This window comes from Microtus oregoni, unplaced genomic scaffold (assembly GCF_018167655.1).
Source record: "Microtus oregoni isolate MIOR12 unplaced genomic scaffold, Mior012 000011F_ref0000422, whole genome shotgun sequence".
In the NCBI taxonomy this organism is placed as follows: Eukaryota; Metazoa; Chordata; class Mammalia; order Rodentia; family Cricetidae; genus Microtus; species Microtus oregoni.
The window spans coordinates 15,357,660-15,377,917 of record NW_024543070.1 but is presented as its reverse complement, the minus strand read 5'-3'; the positions used below and the strand labels follow the sequence as shown (position 1 = coordinate 15,377,917).

General features: G+C 47.6%; 1 protein-coding gene and 1 long non-coding RNA gene across 5 annotated transcripts in view; one reads left to right on the top strand and one right to left on the bottom strand.

The window, feature by feature from the left end:
- The window catches only part of Fgf1 (fibroblast growth factor 1), a 99,066-nt gene that overhangs the window by 50,216 nt on the left and 28,592 nt on the right, over positions 1-20,258 (bottom strand). The window contains exon 1 of one of the 4 annotated variants that reach the window (XM_041660528.1): positions 4,461-4,541. The exons of the other annotated variants lie outside the window; for them this stretch is intronic. The gene's annotated coding sequence lies outside the window, so the exon portion shown is untranslated. Of the gene's footprint in view, positions 1-4,460; positions 4,542-20,258 lie in introns of those variants that run through there. 4 annotated transcript variants of the gene reach the window in all.
- The window catches only part of LOC121453631, a 107,085-nt gene that overhangs the window by 60,339 nt on the left and 26,488 nt on the right, over positions 1-20,258 (top strand). The window lies entirely within an intron of this gene.

Genomic DNA, 20,258 nt, shown 5'->3' with positions numbered 1-20,258 from the left:
ACACGAGGGCCTCAGGTTATCAGGGTTCAACGCTGGATTCCAGGGCTGTAGCAGAATGCTAATACGTGCAGGTAGACAGCGGAGTGGACCAGTGTCTACTTCTACAAGGGCTAGGCATTGGGTCGCCTGGTAATAGTAAAAAAAATAAATAAAATAAAAAAACATTACAAATGTAATATTTCTATTAGGAAAGAATATATGGCCATCTTTCTAATAATACTTTTGTCAGTGAGTTCCTTATAGATTCATGTTTTTTCTCAAGATGAATGCTGTTTGCCTACTGCAGGTTATGCACAGGCAAAGGCATAGATGTGTTGAGACTCTTAACTTTGCACAGTATAGCTCTAGACACTGAGCCAGGAGCATAGCTATCCTCAAGTCTCCTAAGGGCTGGGAGAGCGCCCGCTTTTGGCCACCTGGGACTATATTAATCTGACAGCCATCTCAGGGCAAAGCCTGCTCACTCACGACTCTCTTTCTCAGCACATTGAATGTGGAGCCTTCTCTGTCCTGAGCACATTGCTGTGTAGCATGGAAGATATTGTCAAAATAAACGAAGGACGTGGGTTCTAAGCCCTGCATCTTAGGACTTTAACCACTGTGGAAGATTAATAATATGCACAAATAATTCTCAGAGGGGAAATGTGGCAGATGTCACAAACAATGCATCTAGGTATTTAACTTTGTTTCTTGAGACGGGGTCTCCCCGCGTCACCTACGCTGGTCTGGAACTCTCAGCCTTTCCCGCTTAGCTTCCCAAATGCTGGTATTAGAAGCATCTGCCACCACACTCCTCCCGGCATCTAGCTTTCATTTTGTTGATTGTCTGTTTGCTGAGGGTCTCATATAATCCAGGCTGGCCTCAAACCTGCCGTGTAATTGAGGCTGGCCTTGAACTCTGATCCTCCTGCCTTTACCTCCCGAGGGCCAAGATTAAAGACATGTTCCACCCAACCTGGTTTGATGAGGTGCGGGGGTTTGAACCCAGAGATTCATGCACGCTAGGCAAGCACTTTATGGACTGAGCTACATCCTTGGTCTCTAGTTTTAACAGGAGTCCTCACAGGTACCTGTCAGGGCGGCTATTTGAGGAGTAAGGTAGTTTGAGCTGGTGTGTAAACATGATTAGGGTCTCAAGCCCCTAAGAGTGACAGGTGCATCAGGCAAAGGTCATAATGTAGTAAGAAAAAGCACCTGGGAAACACGAGAAACAGGAAACTGTCAACTTTGAGGCGTTTGTGAGTCCACGGTGGGAGGGTATGATTAGGGTCAAAAGATCAAGACATCCCACTGTCTGTCAGTACCTCAGCTTGGAAATGCCCTAATTATCTCTATGTGGCAGAACTGTTGCCTTCCCAAGCTCTCCTTGCCCAATATTTCAAATCTTAGTAAATGTCCCCAGTGCCTCAGCCTGAAACAGAGAATCTCATCTCTTCTCATTCAACTTGTCAGCAAGTTCTACCTCCAAAACGTGTGATCATCTGACTCGTCTGCCTTCTCCACGACTGCTACCTTGTCCCGGGCCACTTGGCTCCAATCCTTGTGCTCCTCAGTCAGTTTTCTTGAGACAGTTTATGTCCTCTCACTTTTTGGAGATGCTCCTGTTGAAGCTGGAGGTGTAGCTCTACGATGGGACGGGTGCTTAGTGGACCTGGGTGGCTCCTGGACTCTCCTACCCTGCTGTTCTCCTCTCCCACATTGCCCACAGCACTCCACCCCTCCTGCAGTTTTCCTTGCCTTCTGTGAATGCATCTAGACAGTTGCTGTTACCTTTGCCCCAAACACTATTCCCTGAACCCTAGATATTCTGGTCCCTTAGATCTTTGCTTGTCAACCTCCTGTCACTCAAATGTCAGTTTTGATGCCACAATTTCAGAAGGGTTTTCCTTGATTCTGAGGGATGCCTCAGGGGACTCATAGGTGATTCAGAGGCATATCCAACTTCAGAAGCTCTGGTCCAGCAGAATGCATAATTCCTGAAGGATAAGTGTTATGAGGTTGGCAGGCTTCATAGGACAGAGAAGTGTCTCTCAGATAGAGCGATGGGGTTCTGAGGCCACAGAACAGTCAAGGGCAATGAGCACCTTCACAATGACAGCCTTGCTGAAACAGCTGTCAAGCTAGCAAGACCATTTGTGCGCCCACCCTTTTCTGGATTGTTGGTAACTTGGACACGCTTGCCCCCTTGTGCCATAAGACCTGGCTCACTCACACTGGCTTCAGGAATTACCACTGGCTCTCCTGAGTCTTCTTGGAACATCAGCCCATTTAGGAGGTTCCTTATACAGTAACCACGAGCCCGGCAGACTTCAGGAACCACACTCTTCTTTATTCTATTTTGCTGTTTGAATAACTTTACAACTTTCAATATTTCTGTTTTCCCCTGAGCACAAACTTTAGCCAGAGGGACTTCCTGTTTTCCTACCTCCTCTGTGTTTTTGCTTCATGTCAGGAGGAAGGATTTTGGCTCTGAGCTTCTCTGTCCAGCAGACAGGCAGAAACCTGCTGAGTCTTCCCCTTTGTTTTGTGAATTCCTCTTTATGCCTCATCATGACCTTGGCCTTTGTTTTTTCAGTCTGGAGCTGTCCACGGCAGAGCTCTGTCTTCAGACTGCCACTGGCCCACTGGCTGCCACTAGCGTTTGTCTTCTTTGAGTGCTCACACACCTCCCCGTTCTCTTGCTCTCTCTCTTATTTAGTCTAGGACTCCTACGTGGCCAATAAATGACGATGGTGGCGAGAACAAAGAGCTGCTCGTTTGTGACAGCCCAGGCTGGCTTTGAACTCACAGCCTTTTGCTGCCACCTCCCAAGTGCTGAGATTATAGATCTGCGTCAACATACATACATATCCTATAACTGTTCTTACCTAAACTCTTGATAGTCAAGATGTGAATATTTTGACACAGGCTTTCTTTCCTTTTATAGTTAGTAGACTTGATTATTTTTTTTTAAAAAAGAGTAGTTTCAGGGTCACATCAAAACCAAGCAGAAAGTACAGTCAGTACCTTCCAGCCCCGCACAAAGCCTCTGCCATAGTCACCACCTTCAGCTAGAGCGGCACATTTGTTAAAATCCATGAACCTATGCTGATAGCACGTTGCCGCCCAGGCCAGAGTTTGCTGTGTGTTGGCTCTTGGTGGTGTTCCTTCCGAAGATCATAACAAGCATAACGGTACTATCTACGCTTACAGGGTCACGCAGCTGGTTTCCCTACCTGAGATTTTTTCCTTTGTCCACAGATCCACCATTCGCTCTTTCCTAGCTATGGGTGGCCATGGACATCTTTCTGTCTCCATGATTCTGTCTTTCCCAGATAACCATATGGTAGAGATCAGACAACCCATGGCCTTTGGTTGGCTTCTCTCAGTTATGTGTCTTTAAGATGTTTCCATATTTTCTTGTAACTTGATAGCTCATGACGTTTTAATGCTAAGTAATATTCTACCATGTGGACCTTTCATGGCTTTTTTTAACTCTGCTTCCTGAACTGGCTAGCAGGGTAATCAGAAGCGCAAGCAGAAAGAATCCACAGTATAGTCATTACGGATATTTAGTGAGTACTTAGTACCAGGTACCTTTCAAATGCCCTTCAGCGCGTCCTCCTTTTTAAGCCCATGGCATAGGTGCTATCCACAGTCTTACTTTACAGATGAGGACTGAGACCCAGGGGTTAAGTTGTTGTTCGAGGCCATGTGTCCAGGAAGGGGTCTCCCTGGGACTTCAACCCAGAGATTCTGACCTTGGATCTTAAGACAGACATATATTTCACAAAAGGGACATGGTCAGAGAAGCGTGTCACAGGGATGCTGTCACGTAAGCAACATTGATGCTACTTCTACCAGCTGAGACTGTTACAACATCCTGGGCTTTGTCATCCTATGAGACTGCCCTTGCACAGCGGCCACGTTCATCCCATGGAGCTCAGGACTGCATTTGACCTGCACCCTCCCTAGAAAGAACACATCATTCTCACACCATCCCCAGAGGTTGCCTCTTACGAATGTCAATATTTGCAGGTAGGGCTATTGAAATAGTAGCAGTGCCTTCCTTTTCTAATGAGAAATTCAGAGCACCACGACACTCAGAAATTACCAGTGCTTCTCCAGTGGGCTGTGGAACTGGAGCTGTGAGCCTTGAGTCTAGAGGGTCAACCTTAGTCCAGAGAGAGCAGTGACCAGTGGATCATCCCATCCATGGGCACAATGACCCTCTGAGGAAGCAAGCAGATGTGCCCTAGAGCCTCACAGTGCTCCCCAACCTTCCTCCCCGTATCGCATGCTGGGCATCCTGCCAGCAATGGGCCAGCAGGTACAACCCCAGACGCCTAGATCTGTCTGTATCTGGATGGCAGCTGTATGGGTACTGCCTTTACCATGGCCCTGTCAAAGTGCATTCACAAGCGTACACACTCATGTACACACACAGAGACACAGACACATAGACACACACATGAGTTTACCCCAGCTCCAGCGATGGGTGGTTTAGCCTGGGCAGATCTGCTCACTCCCTGTCCCCTCCACTTCCTTCTGCTCTGGATTTCCAGACAGAGAGTCAAAAATGGGTTCCCATCGAGTAAGGTTTGTTTTCCTTTAGTGTCATTTTCCATTTATAGCTGGTCTTCTCTTGAAAGGCTCTGTCCTTCCTCCTTCTTTTTTTCTTTCCTTTGGGGGATTCAGGATAAAAGCTTGGATTTTTTTTTTTTTTGTAACTCTTGTGGTCAGCTGGCTAACCAGTCATTCATTCAGAATGTCTCCAGAAAACCAGTGGTTACCTTTACAGACACTTAACCCTAATTTCCATGACTCTGAGACCTCCTGGCCTGGTGCCCACAGATTCATGTGAACTGCTGAGCAGACACGGTCCACTAGCCTGGTAGGTCCTTCCCTGTAGGCTCAGCCTGGGAAATGGGGATAAGAACGGTGCTAACAGCAGATACTGATGGGGCAATGAGTCTCATCCATTCCCACACCGTGGGGCTCTAGAGGAAGAAGTGAGCTCAGGGGTGTGAAGACCACGATCAACCACAACCATTGGGGGTTTGGTCGCTGACTTTGCTGGCCTTGTGTTTCAGCTTCATCAGCCTTCCCCTGGTGCCGTAGATCCTGCTGTAGTTTGACCGTGAGATGCCTCCCTTAGTCTCTTGTGTCTAAACATTTGACCGCTTATAAAATCTTTAGGTGAAGCCTTGCAAGAGGAAGTGGGTCCTTTGGGGCTGGCCTTGAGGTTTACTGGCTGTTGCACGCCCCATCACCTCTTAGCCTCCTGACCACCTCACACTCCTGCCGCCATGCTGGACTGGAACCCTTTTTAACCCCGAGTCCAAAGTGAGCCCTTCCTCCCTTCAGTTGCTCTTATCAGGTGTTTGGTCACAATGACAAGTGACGAATACAGCTATATTCCATGGCCTCCTGCCACCTTTCCATCCCTCTGATGCCCTGAACACTCTTACAGCTAATTCACCTGCTCTCCTGCCTCTGCCCCAGTCAGATGTGGCATTACAGCTGCACAGTCCCATCTGCCTCTCCTCCACAGCGCTAGTCAGATCAGAGGTTAAATTTCCACTTTTATTTGAGTGATTTTCCAGTTAATGTCTAGACAGTCCTGGAATCTAGGGAGAGTCCGGGCACAAGTAACTAATGAACACTAACTGGCCGTTGTATGGAATTTGCTTCCTCGCAGCCCTTGGTCTCGCCTGGGTCATTTTTCATGTTTTTCTTGCATGACATTATCTAGTTCATCTGCCAGTAATGTCATCTCTGTCTTCTACTCTGTGCATACTGAGGCCTGGCTAGAACAGCCGGGGTCCATCTCTCTGTGTGGCAGATGGGCCCCTGCATGAGAAAAAAAAAATGGTAAAGAGGCTCTGTTTCTGCCTGGAAGAAGAGCAGGAAGAGCAGGGCAAGGTGTCTAGGCAGGAGCTGAGGGTTACAGGCCCGTGGCTCACCCGGAAGCGTGTATGGACTTAGTGCCAGGGAACCACAGACTCCCACATCCAAAGGGTCCCAGCCTCAGCTCTGCTCTTGGAGCTCCAGGGAAAACAGTTGGTTTTCTTTTTTCCATGCTGGCTCCTCCCTCCTATTAGACCTTGAACATGATCCTGCGGGCCTGATTAGCCCCCTTTAGCTAGAAGGAAGCCACTTCGGAACTGTGAAGAGTAAATTTAACAGTCACAAAGCGGCACAGATTAACGCCCAGACTGCAGTAAGCAGTTAGGGTGCTGAGAGATGCCCAAGTACTTCACAATACAAACTCCTGCCCAACTAGCCTGCAGAAGTGATGTTATCACAGCTTGACCTCCTCAAAGACACTCTAGCACATTCCTGCCACACAGTAGGTCCTCAGGAACTACTTCTGCAGAATTAAGTGGGTAGAAAACCTCAACCCAAGGCACACTGTGCTCACACGCGATGTGTAGTGTGTAGCATGGTTCTCTTCTGCTTTGATTTCTGGACCCACTTCCTGTATATCCAAAGTTACAGATTTTCTTCCTGGCCATTAACAAGTAAAAGTCACTAAGAACTCAATCCTAGAGAGGAGCTGGAGCCCTGCCCGACCTGAAAACACAGCACGAACTTCGAGAGAGAACACGTTGGGTTCTTGGTGGCTTCGGCCTCAGAAAAGCAAAGGTTTGTTGATGTTAGTGTTGGTGGGGAGAGCTAGCTGCCTTTGAAAAGCTAAAAATCAGGCTCCTCCTTTGACTGGGTTGGAATTGGGGTGGGTGTGATGGAGCCTAGGGCCAGAAGAGGGCGCCATGAGACAAGTGTGCCGCTGCCTCCACAGTGAGACTCAGGGGTTCTTGGCACTTGGTCTCCTGTTTTTTTTGTTTGTTTGTTTGTTTTGTTTTGTTTTCTCTGAATGCTTTTGTGTTCTCTGCAGGGAGCAGAGAGGGTTTCTCCAGTCTATGCCAAAGATAATTCTGTGAAAAAATAATTAAGCAGACCTCACAGGTTAAACACCAAATCCCAGGGATATTGTCGTGTCCACAAAACACTTCAGTGGACTTGAATCCTGATGGCCCTGAACTCTGTGAACAAATGACAAGCCACACTCTAAACATACTTGTGAGGAATCAGAGTCTCATTCACGAATTGACTGGTGTAGATGACAGTCCAGTCAGACTGAGAAGGTAGACTGTTACTTTATGACCTTGAGAAGCGGTTCCATCTTTAATCTTCCCCATTATCAGGTTAATCAGAGTTACTTTTGCATAAATACATCCTCTACAGCCTACATCTTAATTAAAAAGAAAACAGCGCAGTCATGAAGTTGGAATACTTAAAAACCCTTGTCTGCGTTTTCCAAACTTGCTTGGGGTCTGTTTTCTTCCCCACACTGTTTATTCTCAGTCCTTCATGGAAGCGTGGACGCATCCAAGGAACCCTTTTGGGAAACAGCCTGCTTATGTGCAGAACCATTGTGGGCAAGCCGGTGTTAAGACTTTCTCCCGCAGTACAACACTTGCCAATTCCCTAAGATGCGTTGTGAAAATCACTGCAGTACTGCGTGCAAGAGAAAAATCCTGAAGCCATGGTGCATCAATAATGGAGGGATAAAGCAAGTTATTAGCCAAGCCAATGGTAGACACATACGAGCATTTCAGAACAGAGAAATGGATTCTTTAGAGCAGCGTGTGTGGAATTACCTGACTGCTTTAGAAATCACCTGTGTGCTGTGTTAAGGACATGGAAAGAAATCCAAAGACATGAATTGCTCAAGTGGGATGGATGGATGAGGAGAGCTCAACTTTAATTTGTTACTCTCCCCATCTCTAGCTCTGAGAAGTCCGCTGCCATTTCTGGATGTCCCGACTCTCCCTACAGCCCTGTTACATTGCCTTTGCCCCTATGCAAGTCCCTTCTACCTGATGAATTCTCCCAGGGTCCTCGAGCCTGTCTCCCTCTCAGTTTCTCATCTGAGCTTCCCAAAGGAAGTCAACATCGTGGCCAGAACTTTGAATCCTATCCCCAGATAATTCTCCCTTCTCTTGCCTCTCTGGTAACTCTGGCTTGTGACTCTCTTAATACTTTACCCTGGTTTCTATTTCTTCTGCCACTCTTTGAGGTATGGTAGCCCCAGGCACCCATCCCAGGGTCTTTATTAATATATATGTTCTCTCTGAGTGCCCTTGTTCACCCCAGAGACAACCATGTCTCCCAGATTCCGTCCTGCCCCTCACCCTAATCCCCAGAGTCACAGTTCCCACCCACTCCAAGAAGCTTCCCTGGGAAGGTCTAAGGAGGGTGTTAAGAGAATACCGTGAAGAATACCATGGTCATCATGGACTCACTCCTAAAAATACCCCACTGCCTTCCCCTTCTTGCCTTACTCTCTTGATTGATGGCTGTTCAGTGCTTGTAAAGTCACCCACGGCGCAGATGTGGCCACATTTCCTGTCTCCAGCTTCTCATGGGCATCTGGTGAGGGTGCTAGCCATCACCCCTCCCTGCCTGCCATTACTGTCATAGCTCAGGTCAAGGAATTCCTGATGTACTAGCGAAGTTGCTTCTACATTTTCTCTTCTTCTCCTTCCTCTACAGCACTGCCAGCCTTTCCTTGTAAACCACCGATCTGATCATGCATTACTGTTGATCAAATCTCCACTGTTGTTTATCGTTGCCTAGAGACCCAGCCCAAACTTCACAACTTGACTTGAATGAATACAGAAACCTTTATTTATTTAAGCAACAGACCAGATACTAGAGGTGAGTGAGGCCTAGAGATACCTTTGTGATTAGCTCTGGTCCTTGTGTTGAAGGGACCACACTGTAGCAGGGACACACACACACACACACACACACACACACACACACACACGTGTTCCACACACATGCTTCATCATCAAAGGACAAAAAAGATTGAGTTTAGAGGCCATTCTCTTCACTACCAAGGGACCAAACAGGAATAAAGTGTAAGACTGACAGGCAAGATTCCTTGAAGAGTGACACGCAAGCCAAGGCCAGAAGGAAAAGAAGGGGTAGGGTGCAGAGAGCCACATTCATGGCATCTATATGTACTGTTGCCTGAAGGGTGGGGACTTTTGTGACTGCACTACTCACAGTGGGGACCCTCCTGGACATTTGGGTGCTAATGCCTGGCACACAGTAAGTTGAAAAACTTATAAGACACGCTAGAGAGATGTCTCAGCAGTTAAGAGCACTGGCTGCTGCTCTTCTAGAGGTCCTGAGTTCAATTTCCAGCAACCACATGGTGGCTCACAACCATCTGTAATGGGGTCTGCTGCCCTCTTCCAGCACGTATGCATGAAGGCATGTGTGCAGACAAAGTACTAATACCTAAAAAACAATATATAAATAAACTTTTCCAAAAAACACCTCATAAGATGAAAACCCATACGATGAAAAACTGGATGGAAACATGGATGGATGGACACGTGTGCATGGGTAGAAAAAGATGTGAACTAAGTATGGTGTCTTTTAGGAACAGTTACAAAACCAACAATGCTAAAACCTTGCGGCAGACAGCGTTGGGGGGTGTGTGTGGAAGATGGCTGAAGTAAGTGCTCAGGCTCACTACTACTTTGGTTAACCACCTTGTGTGTGTGCGTGTGTGGATGTGTGTGTGTGTGTGTGTGTGTGTGTGAAATGAGTACGTGTGTGCATGCACATGTGTGTATGTGTATGTGTGTATGTATGTGTGTGTATATGTGTGTGTGAAATGAGTATGTACTTTACAAATGGAAGCATTTTTGTATTTGTCTTCAAGGAATTTATTTATTTATTTATTTAGCAAAAGAGAGGGAAACAGTGTACATAGCAACTAAGTGCCCAGCCTCCTGCAGTGAAATCAAATACAGGCCTAATCTTTTACCCAGATCCTGGGAAACCTCACCAGGACCCAAGTTTCTTTGTCTATGAAGTATGCACAGCTATATCGGCTTGCAGGGGTTGCTGTGAGGACTTGGGACACATGGAGAGAGCTGGCCTAACATTTGGGACAAAGTAAAGTCTCAAAAGACCAGACAGGCTGTGATGAGGGACTGATGTTTCTCTAAGCTTGGCCCATCCAAATGCCTCTGACTGGCTTTCTGAAGGAATGGTCATGAGAGGCAACAGGGCATATATGTAAAGCTGGCTTTGCTGGTCAAAGAGGAGAGCTTTTTTGGCTTTAGAGTCTCCTTTGACTCCTGCTGTCCCTGAAAATGGCTGAGAACATGAATACAAATTGGACATGTCATCTCATCAGCAAGGTGCAGGGGACTTGCTGATGAGCTCTGGTGAAATCCAGAGCCTGGACTCCCTGTAGAACATGGCTTCTGATTCTTGTACTCGGACTATTAGGTGGTTAAAAACACCTTGGCTATCATCCATCTTCTTAGGCCATCTTCAAAGTGAGGGACACGCTGTCCCTCTGACTTCTCCAGCTTTGCCCTCCCTGGCCTCTCAGAGGTGATGGGAAAGAGGAACCAGGGCCCCTTTGCCTCTCTAGGAGAGAAGAACTTGTTCCCCTAGAAGGTCCTCCAGGGCCCTTGCTCCGGGTTTGTCTGGTCTTTGCTTGCCTTGGTCTGCCTATTCCTCTGTCTTTATGACTCAGACGGGGCTTTTGGTCTCTCTTGGCTGTGTTGGGGCCCAGGGCGGCTCCTTGGCTGACCAACGCTTTCTGGCTGTGGGCCTTTGCCTCCCTACCCAGGAGGTCTGCCCCTGACCCCACTGTAGGGTCACACCACAGTGGCCTCTGGCTCACATCATGTGGGAACAGTATCAGAGTCCACCCACTCACCAGCTGATGTACTTGCTCAAACTCAGCACCCGTCCCCACCATGGCCGACAATTCAGGATGACTTTGTCTTTAGTGTACCTCCAACTCACCAGGATGTTTGTATAGCGAAAGACAACCCCATCATACTTCTTATACAATCTCATCTTTGGTTCTAAGCTTGGGAGACAGAGACATTGCCTCTCCCAGCTCCCAGACCCAACAGTGGCACAAGCACCATCTTGTGTCTGCCAGGTTTCATCCTCACCCTTGCCATGCGATAAGAGAGTGCAAGCCATTTTGCAGATCAGCTGAGTGCAATGGCCACAGGTCTGGGCAGTTGAATCAACTGTCTTCTTTGTTCTGTGTCTCTCTTTCTTCTCTGTCCTGCCGTCTCAGCCTCTGAGAGGGTTGGGACAGTTTCTAAGCCATAGGACAGGGAGGAACAATGAAAGTACAGCTTCAAAAAAAAAAAAAAAGAAAAGAAAAGAAAAGAAAGTACAGCTTCATCTTTGCAAAACATTCCTCTTTCGGGGCTATCGTCAATGCAGGGCCTGACACTCGGCGGGTATCGTGTTGTGAACCCCAGTCAGGATCTGCCCCACAAACATAGGACAGACATTTTCATCTCCACATGCAAAGATGCTCTTAGATACCAAGGAAATGCTAAGTCCAAAGTTCTGTACCACGTCATAACTCCTAAGAGAACTTCAAGGGACAAGGTGGACAGCAGCCAGTGTTGACCAGGATGTGGAGAAAATGGGGCTCTCATATGGTGCTTCTGAGAATGCAAGATAGTGTGGCCAGCCTGGGAAAGGGTGGCAGTTCTCATCCAGTGTAGCACAGGGTTGGCACATAACCTAACAATCCCACACCTAAGTATATGCCCAAGAGAAAGGAAAGCATATGTTCACATAAAACGAGTCTGCCAATGTTGGTAGAATTACTCATCGGAGCCAAGAAGTGCCTTCATGTGATGGATTAGTCAGCTGCTGAGAGGAACAAAGTTCTGCTACATGCTACAGCATGATGAACCATGGTGTGAAGACGCCAGTCACATAGCCTAGAATTCCACCTGTATGAAATTTCCAGACTAGACGTATCTATGGAAACAGAAAGTAAATTGCTTATTGCCAGGGAGTGAAGGCATGGGAAAAATAGGAAATAATAGGTATATCTCTTTCAAAATTTCTCCAAAGTAGATAGTGACAATAATTGCATGATTCTATGAATGTCCTAAAAGCCACTATATTGCATACTTTTTCATCGTTAATTGTAATATGTGAATTATATTTCTAGAAATCTGTTTTGAAATACCCTAGTCTCTCTCTCTCTCTCTCTCTCTCCCTCCCTCCCTCTTTCTCCAAATGCATAGTTTTCTGTTATTTTAGTACTGTGGAGCTGGGAATGTAGCTGGGCTGGCACAGTGCGTGCCTAGCATGCATAGGGCTCCGGGTTCAGTCCCCAGCATCATATGAACTAGCAGAGCATCTAAAATCCCAGCCCTCAGAAGGTGCAAGGTCACCCTTTGCTACAGATGAGTCTGAGATCCACCTGGGATACATGAGACACTGTCCCAAAATTTTTTAAGTTGTTGCTAATACACTTACAACAGTCCAATATTAGGTAGGTAACAATATAATCACTTTACAATGGCGTTTTCTGCTAGAAGACAAGCTTCAAGAATCTGGAGATACTTTTATTGTCGTTATATTTACCATGCTTAACGCAAGACTCAGTTCACAGTAGGGTCTCCATAAATGCTCATTGAAGCAAAAGAACCTCCGTGGAGCTCCAGTCTTAAATGGACACATTCTCAGTGGTGATTTAGAAATTCCTTTTACTTCTTCTCTTTTTAAATTGGTGCTGAGGTTTCTGGGGGTCCATTCCAGAGCCTTTTACATGTTAGGCAAATGCTGTACCACTAAGCTGCACCCCAACTGTTAGTACCTGAGTCCTCGACACATGGGTGTATGGAGAGTGTGAAATGCAGCAGGTGTCTCCGTACCCCCACCGGGAGCTTACAACCAAGGAGCCCCATATTGTCTGCCTTTCAGTGCTACAGATAGAGTACGGATAAGGCCTGAAAGCATACTGAAATGGCAATTGTTTCCAAGTTCCTCTGGGCGGGGTCATGTAAGGGAGTTTGCAAGTTGAGAGTGTGCTAAGAATGGGTGCTGAAGGGAGAGGCTGAGGGAGGAGAAGGTCAGAGAAGGAGGGGGCAGCCTTTGCCAATAGAAAGACCTTGTCAGTTAGGAAGTGTTTCCAAACCATGATTTTATTGTCTTTCTGAAGCATGGAGTAACATCGGGACAGGGCGAGGGCCAACTCCTATTCTTCATCTTGGGGAAGGCTTGGAGAGAGGTGTGGCAGGAAAGGATGACTCAGGGGCCGAAGGGAGAGAGCAAGGGTGTCTGAAGAGATGGGGGAGACTTGATATAATTACCTTGTTCACCATGGAAACTGGGGAAGGAGAGCCAAAAGGTTAAGGCAGAGAGTAAAGAGATACAGGGTGACGATAGGAGTTGGAAGCTAAGAGGTGATTGTCTCTGTGTGACCCATAGTCAATGGGGGAGGCCAAGAAGCCAAACGGAGAGCAAGAAGACATATCCAATTCCCTTTTCCCACACACAGACATCTCTTCATTGCACCTCTCTCACCCCACATTTTCATCTTAACAGGCAAGATTTCTAAGAAACCTTTCAAGAGTTGGAGGTATGAATGGGCCAGGAAGTGATTAAGATGTGAATAAGGCTTTGGAAGAAGGCAGAGAGATGCTGAAGGCTTCAGATGATGAGGGAGACACAAGGAAGATGTGGGAAGGACGAGGCTCAAGGTCAAGGATGAGGCTACAGAATCTGGCATGAATCACAAATGGAGGCCTGGGAAGCGAAGAGATGGGTCAGCAGAAAGAAAGGACGCATCCCAAGCAGGCTTGTGAACCAGGATGCAGATGGCCAGAGCTCTGAGATCTTCCTGTAGAAGGGGCCTGACTCCACAACCCAAGGATGGATGTGTAAATCCAGGGAACCTGAGATGGAAATGAGCCTAAGCATGAGTGAGCCTGGATGGGAAAGGATGCGATACAATGAGGTTTCCCTTTTCCTAGTTTGGTGACTCCTTTGTGGTTTCTGTTTGCCAAGCCCAGAAGGAGGAATGGGTGGCAGTATTGCTTGATGGTTAGGGCATGGACTTTGAGCACAGAATAGATCTAGTGCTGTGGCTCCCCGGCTGTGGTGCCTGCTGTGTGTACACATGCCACTGTTCTAAGCCTGTGCCTCTCCTGCACTGACGGGATTCTGCTGGGATGGTGTGGAAGTTGAATCTGGGCTCCTGACCCACTGGGGTGCCGAATCTTTCATCGCCTCAGATGCACGTATTGTAAGTAGGCTGGCATCTCTAGAGTCAGGCTCTGGGCCGTTTTCCCTCAGTGGTGCACAACAAGGTTTACAACTTACACTACTTTAGGTATGGCCAGATGTGGAAACAGGCATCCAGTAAGCAGTAGCCACGGTGCCGGGTAGCCATTTGCTGCATGGGGCCATAGATATCTCCTTATCTGTTCGCTGGCACTGATAAGCCCTTTACCTGGTGAGTAGGAGCCAAGGCCCTGAGGTCTTGAGTCTATTACAACTTTTAGTGAGAACTGGGCTGGATGATGTCACCTCTCCAACCCCCATTTTCCTCTTCTCCTTCAAGCCTCTCCCCTCTGTACTTAGGAAGTCTCCATCATCATCATCATCATCATCATCATCATCATCATCATCATCCCGTATGTCTCCAACAGCAATGACTGTCACAAAGTCTCCCTGTACCTGCAGACACTAGGGTCCTTTCCACCCACAGTCTCTGGGCACAGGGACTCTTGCAGAGACCTCTCCCAGGCTCTGGAGCCTCTCTTCAGGAGTCCTGGGGAGGTTTGCAGGGAGCAAGCATTGTCTGCTCTTGTCTGGCTCACTGCTCTGTCTCTGTTTCATGACACTCAGGATGGAGCTACTGACTTTTAGGCAGACTGGCTGCCCACAGCCCTTTTCTTTGGAGACAAGGCTGCCTCCTACAATTTCTTTTCTAATTGTCCCTGTTTCATAACCCAAGGTCAGGGATCAGCCCTGGGTCCATGACTGTGTAAGTGGCGAGCCACTCTGTATATGTGATGCCAGTCTGGTTTTGTTGAATGAAGCTCAGCTGGAACCTCAACCCCGTGGCCCTAATACAGAGGACTGGCTGTCTAGTGACATCATGGGCCTTGCAGTTGCCCCCAAGAGATCATGGAACCAGAATATCACTGATGGGCTGAGGGGCATGTCAGACAAACGCAGTCTTCCCAATCCTGATCCTTAGAGAGTCCTGTGTTGCCCTGTGTGCCCTATAGCTCTCCTGAGCACCGCAGCAGCATGGCATCTTTGAGACAGTCTGGAAAGCATGGTGTGCTACGTGAGACAAGTCAACATCAATCATTCTTTCATCAGTTGACCCTTTTGTTTGTGCGTCCTCTGGTGTGTCTTCCAAAAACATGGAAGTTAAGTTGAGCCATGGTGTACAGAGTAGCATATAGCGATGCCTACATGGCTGATAAGCCAAGCCAAGCTCAAGCCAAGGAAAGAAACTGAACAAATCTACATTCTGTTGCTAAATGGAGCCACCTGCTGCGTAACTTGGAAAGAGTGAAGGTTGATTTTGCTCATGGTTCTGGAGGCCGGGACGCTCAAAGTTAAGAGGTCATGTTTAGCGGGGACTCTCCACTCTCCTCAGGGTTATTGATAACATAAGACATCAGATGGCAAGAGAGACACATTACAGAGTCATGGCTCGTGAGGTGGCTCAGACCCAGGGCCTACATGGTACAAGGAGAGAATTAACTATTGCAAGTTGTCCTCTGATCTCTACACAGGTGACATGGCCTGTATTAACATGTGCATATGGACACGTGCACACATATAAATGTGTAAATAAATGTAAAAACTGCAAAAGAAAAAAGAAAAAAAAAGTCCTACCCTGGAGGCAAGGATATAACTCAGTTGGTAAAGTGCTTTCCTGACATGTATGAGGTCCTGGGTTCACCTAACCCTAGTGAGGTGGAATATTCCAGTATCTCAGTCAGGAGGAACAGAAATCCAAAGTCATCTTCCTTGGATACATAGTGAATCTGAGAACAGTCTACATTAGTGACTATCTCAAAGAGGGAGGGAGGGAGGGAGAGAGGGAGGGAGGGAGAAAGAGAGCGAGAGAAGGAAAAACCAAAAAGAAAAGAAAAAAAACCCCAAATTTAAAGAGCTACCTTGTAGATCATTTATAACTCGTTACTCCATGAGGCTGTTGAAGGCCCTCATGACCCAGCCACCCCTCCTAGGGGCTTCCTGGTCCCACCTCTGAATATCTTACAATGCAGGATGGTGTTTCAGCATGGGAGTTGGTAGAGACATTTGGACTGCAACTGCTACCAACTTCTTAGTCCCTCATAGACTGAAGGGGCAAAGAAGGGGGAAGACAGAACAGGTGGCCTTATCTACCAACAGATATGGTGGATGGGAGCCCTGAGGAGCCCAGGCTCTGGATCCCACTCTCCAGCTTTCACTTAACTCGCGCCTCAGAAAGAAATGGAGGCAGCACCGGCTGGCCCACTGGTGGCTGTCTGCGCACAGCTCTCCCACTCTTTCCCGTTCCTAACTTTTCCAGCCCAACCGCCCGTCTGGCCCTGCTCCCACTGACTCGGGCTGCCGCAGAAGGCCACCCACCCACTCGTGCTCACAAAAGCAGGCCTGTCTGCATCCCAGCAGGGTAGCACATGGGGACAGGCCCAGGAACCACACCGCTCTTCTCTGGGGAAGCGCAGTCTAGTCAGGGGGAAAGAAGAGGCGGTACTTTGTTACACACAACCTCTCAGCTTGGGCAGAGGCAGCTGCATGGAAGCCTGGGTCCAAGTAGGGCTGTGATGGGACATGTCACTGCCCAAGACACATTAGATCCAAAGAGTCTGAACTAACTAAACTTCCATCACATCATTTATGGCAAACCAGTTCAAGACGTTTGCTTTTTCATTAGAAACTGTTACCCTTGTGTCCTAGATCTGTGGTCCCCAACCTGTGAGTCGCGACCTCTCTGGGAATCAGAGGACCTTTTCATAGGTGTCACGTATCAGATATCCTGCATGGCAGATATTTACAATTCATAACAATAACAAAATTACAGTTATGAAGTAATAAAGTAATTTTATGGTCAGAGGTCACCACAACATGAGGGACTGTATTAAAGGGCCGCGGCATCAGGAAGGTTGAGAACCACTGTTCTAGGTAATAAGTGCAAGAGAAGATGTGGGCACTAACAACGGGCATTTGTCAAGTCTCAGTGGCTGTGACTTACATAACCTCAGAGAGGCTGCTCTGGGCATCCCTGTCTGGTCAGTGAGCCACCCTGTGAAGGATATTATGGGCAAGAAACATGACTAGACAGACATATGGCAAGAGAATAAAACTGGAATCATGGTTAGAGACATAGGCTTCAATGTGAGGCTTCCTGGATTTAAAGCCACAAAGTCTGAGCTTAGTCACCTCATCTCTAACAGTAAGCAGCCATAGCGTCTACCCTTGTGTTTGTTACCCGGTCAGAGGGAAGCAGCCATCCCAGAGGCTGGCTCATAAGGAAAACATACTTTTTGAATCTCATCTCACAGCTGTTACTTTTGTTATGGTTAACTCAGGATGGATAAGATAGTCTCTGTGTCTTTGAGAGTGGACGAGAAGCTAAATCACAGATGCTGTATCAGGCTCTGCTAAGTGCCATGAGGGCAGTACCAGGAGCTGAGGAGGGGTAGGGAGCTTTTGTGGAAAATGGGGTGTCTCTGCCAGAAGGACAAACAGGCATTGCACATGGGGGAACAGAATAAAGGAACCACTTGATCCAAGGCCCATGGGAAAGCAGAGGGCATCTCCCCAGCCTGAGGCCACTGAGCAGAGGGGCTAACAGGGATGTCCAGGGTTAGTGCAAGTTTGACATTAGATCATAGAGGACCTCAAATGATGTCATTCCAGCAAGCTTAGACTCTGCCGCAAGTAAACAAAGGTGAGGCCGGTGTGTGTGTGTGTGTGTGTGTGTGTGTGTGTGTATATATATATATATATATATATATATATAGAGAGAGAGAGAGAGAGAGAGAGAGAGAGAGAGAGATTTTGAGAAGGAAGTTTGGAAGATGCTTCTGGGAAGACTATAGGACAGTCTGGTGGAGGTTTCAAGCGGAAGCCATGCATCTTCCAGCTCCTGCTTCATGTCTGCCTTTTCTCTGTGTGTATTTAATCTGAAGGTACATGTGCATGTGTGTATGCAGGTGAGAGGGCAACCTCAGAAGTCACCCACAGGTATGTCGTCCACCTCCTTTGAGACAGAATTTCCTATTGGTCCGGAGCTCAGTGGTTTGGTTAGGCTGGCTGGCTGTCAAGCACCAGGAATCCTCCTGCCTCCACCTTCCCAGTACAGGAATTCCAAGACTGGATCTCCACGTCTAGCGTTATATGTGGAGATTGAACCCAAGTCCTTACGCATGCGAAACAAGCACTTTGGCAACTGAAGTCAGTCTTCTTTGCTAGATGGCTGGCCAGTGCAGGCCAGGGCTCCGACACTGCCTTCTCACCAATATGTCCCGGCGGGGACAACAGTTATTGAATTAAAATTGTCCCAAAAAATCCAAAACTTAAGCCATGAATGTTGAAGACGAGACTAGCTCTGAAGTTACTTGAAGAAGAAAACGAAGAGGATTTGGTTCATGGGTCATCAGACCTATCTCTGATTGTGGGACTGGAGAGCCATTTGCTGAGAGGATGCACAAATCTATCTGCAGAGCAAATGCGGAACCTGCCTGTGGGTGTGGCTCAAGTAAGGTGAGGGACAGTCACCCATCCGCCTGTTGACCATCTGGCAGGCTGAGAAGATGGGCTTGGACAGAGCAGAAAGGGCGGAGTCACGTGGTGGAGAGCAAAGATAGAGGTGCGGAAAGAAGAGCAGCTTGGTTCTCCATAATCCCAGAAGAGTGGGTGTTATGGAGGACTCCCACCTTGTCCAGAGAGCCCTGGCCCCCATATCATGCACGCTGTCTTGGGAAGCCTTAAGAAGAGATCAAATCCTGGAGGAATGCCAGCATGGATCCTAGTGATTGAGGGATGGACCCAGATGCTGGAGATGGACCACAAAGAGGAGCCCCAGAATCCACTTCAAGACTCCCAGAATTGCTACTCTGTCTCTAATGCCCCATGATGTGAGGCCGCTCCTCTGAAAGAGGCCTACAAGCACTGCCAACCCTGGGCTCAGGAACTTTCTCTCACTTTCTCCTTCATGGATTTTAAGGATCCAAATTCTTGGCCAAGCATCTAAATGACCCCAAAACTGGTGTGAAAGGCCTCATTCTCGTGATACTCTTCCCCACCCTAGCAGTGTGGGCTGTTCCCTCTTCCCTGTTGTGTGCCAAGTGCTCTACGCCCTCACAACTTGGTCCATGCTGGTCTCTTGACCTGGAAGATCCTTCTCCATCTCCTGCTCATTAACACCTTTTTTCAGGACAGGGGTGGGGGTGGAGAGGATGGTTCAGTCAGTAAAGTGTTTGGTATCCAGGCATGAGGACCTGAGGTAAATCTACTGTACCCATGTAGGGTGGTGCAGGCTCATAACCCTAGTGCTGGAGAGGCAGCGATCCTGGAACTTGTGAACTAGATAGATAAGCCTAATTTGGAAAGTTCCAGGCTAATTAGAGACTCTGTCTCAATAAACAGGTAAATGGCTTCCGAGGAATGACATCTGAAGTTGACCTCCAGTCTACACACACACACACACACACACACACACACACACACACACACACTCCACTGCGGTGGTTTGAATAGGAATGGCCCCCATAGGCTGATATATTTGAATACTTAGTCACCAGGGAGTGGCACAATTTGAGGATTAAGAGGTGTGACCTTGTTGGAGGAAAAGTGTCGCTGGGGGTGGGCTTTGAGGTTTCAAAAGCCCATGTGAGGCCTAGTCTCCCCCAACCTCCACCTATGGATGAGAATGTGGAACTCTCAGTTCCCTCTCCAGCCCCACTGCTGCCTCCATGCCACCATGCTCTCTGCCATGATAACTGACACCCAAGTCTCTGAAAGTGTAAGCAAGCCCCTAACACAATGCTTTCTCATGGAAGAGTTGCCCTGATCACAATGTCTCTTCATAGCAGGAGATCAGTAACAGACACACACATGAGAACACACACACACACAAACACACACACACACGCCCTTCTAGGCTCTGCACACATATGCATGTGTACCTGTCTGTACATGCACACACACAAATATGCACAGAAATAAAATAAAAAAGTTTTTGCATTCTCTAAGACCTGTGTCAAGTTTCTCCACACCAAACACACAATTCTCTCTTGGTCCCTCCAATAAGCTCTCTCTCTTCCTCCCTTCACCCTCCTTTCTCCCTCCCTCTCTCCCTCTCACCTGGTTTCATGGTGTATTGCTTTGCCTAGTAATACTTTATTCCTTCTTTGAGTGCTTGTCTTGTGTGA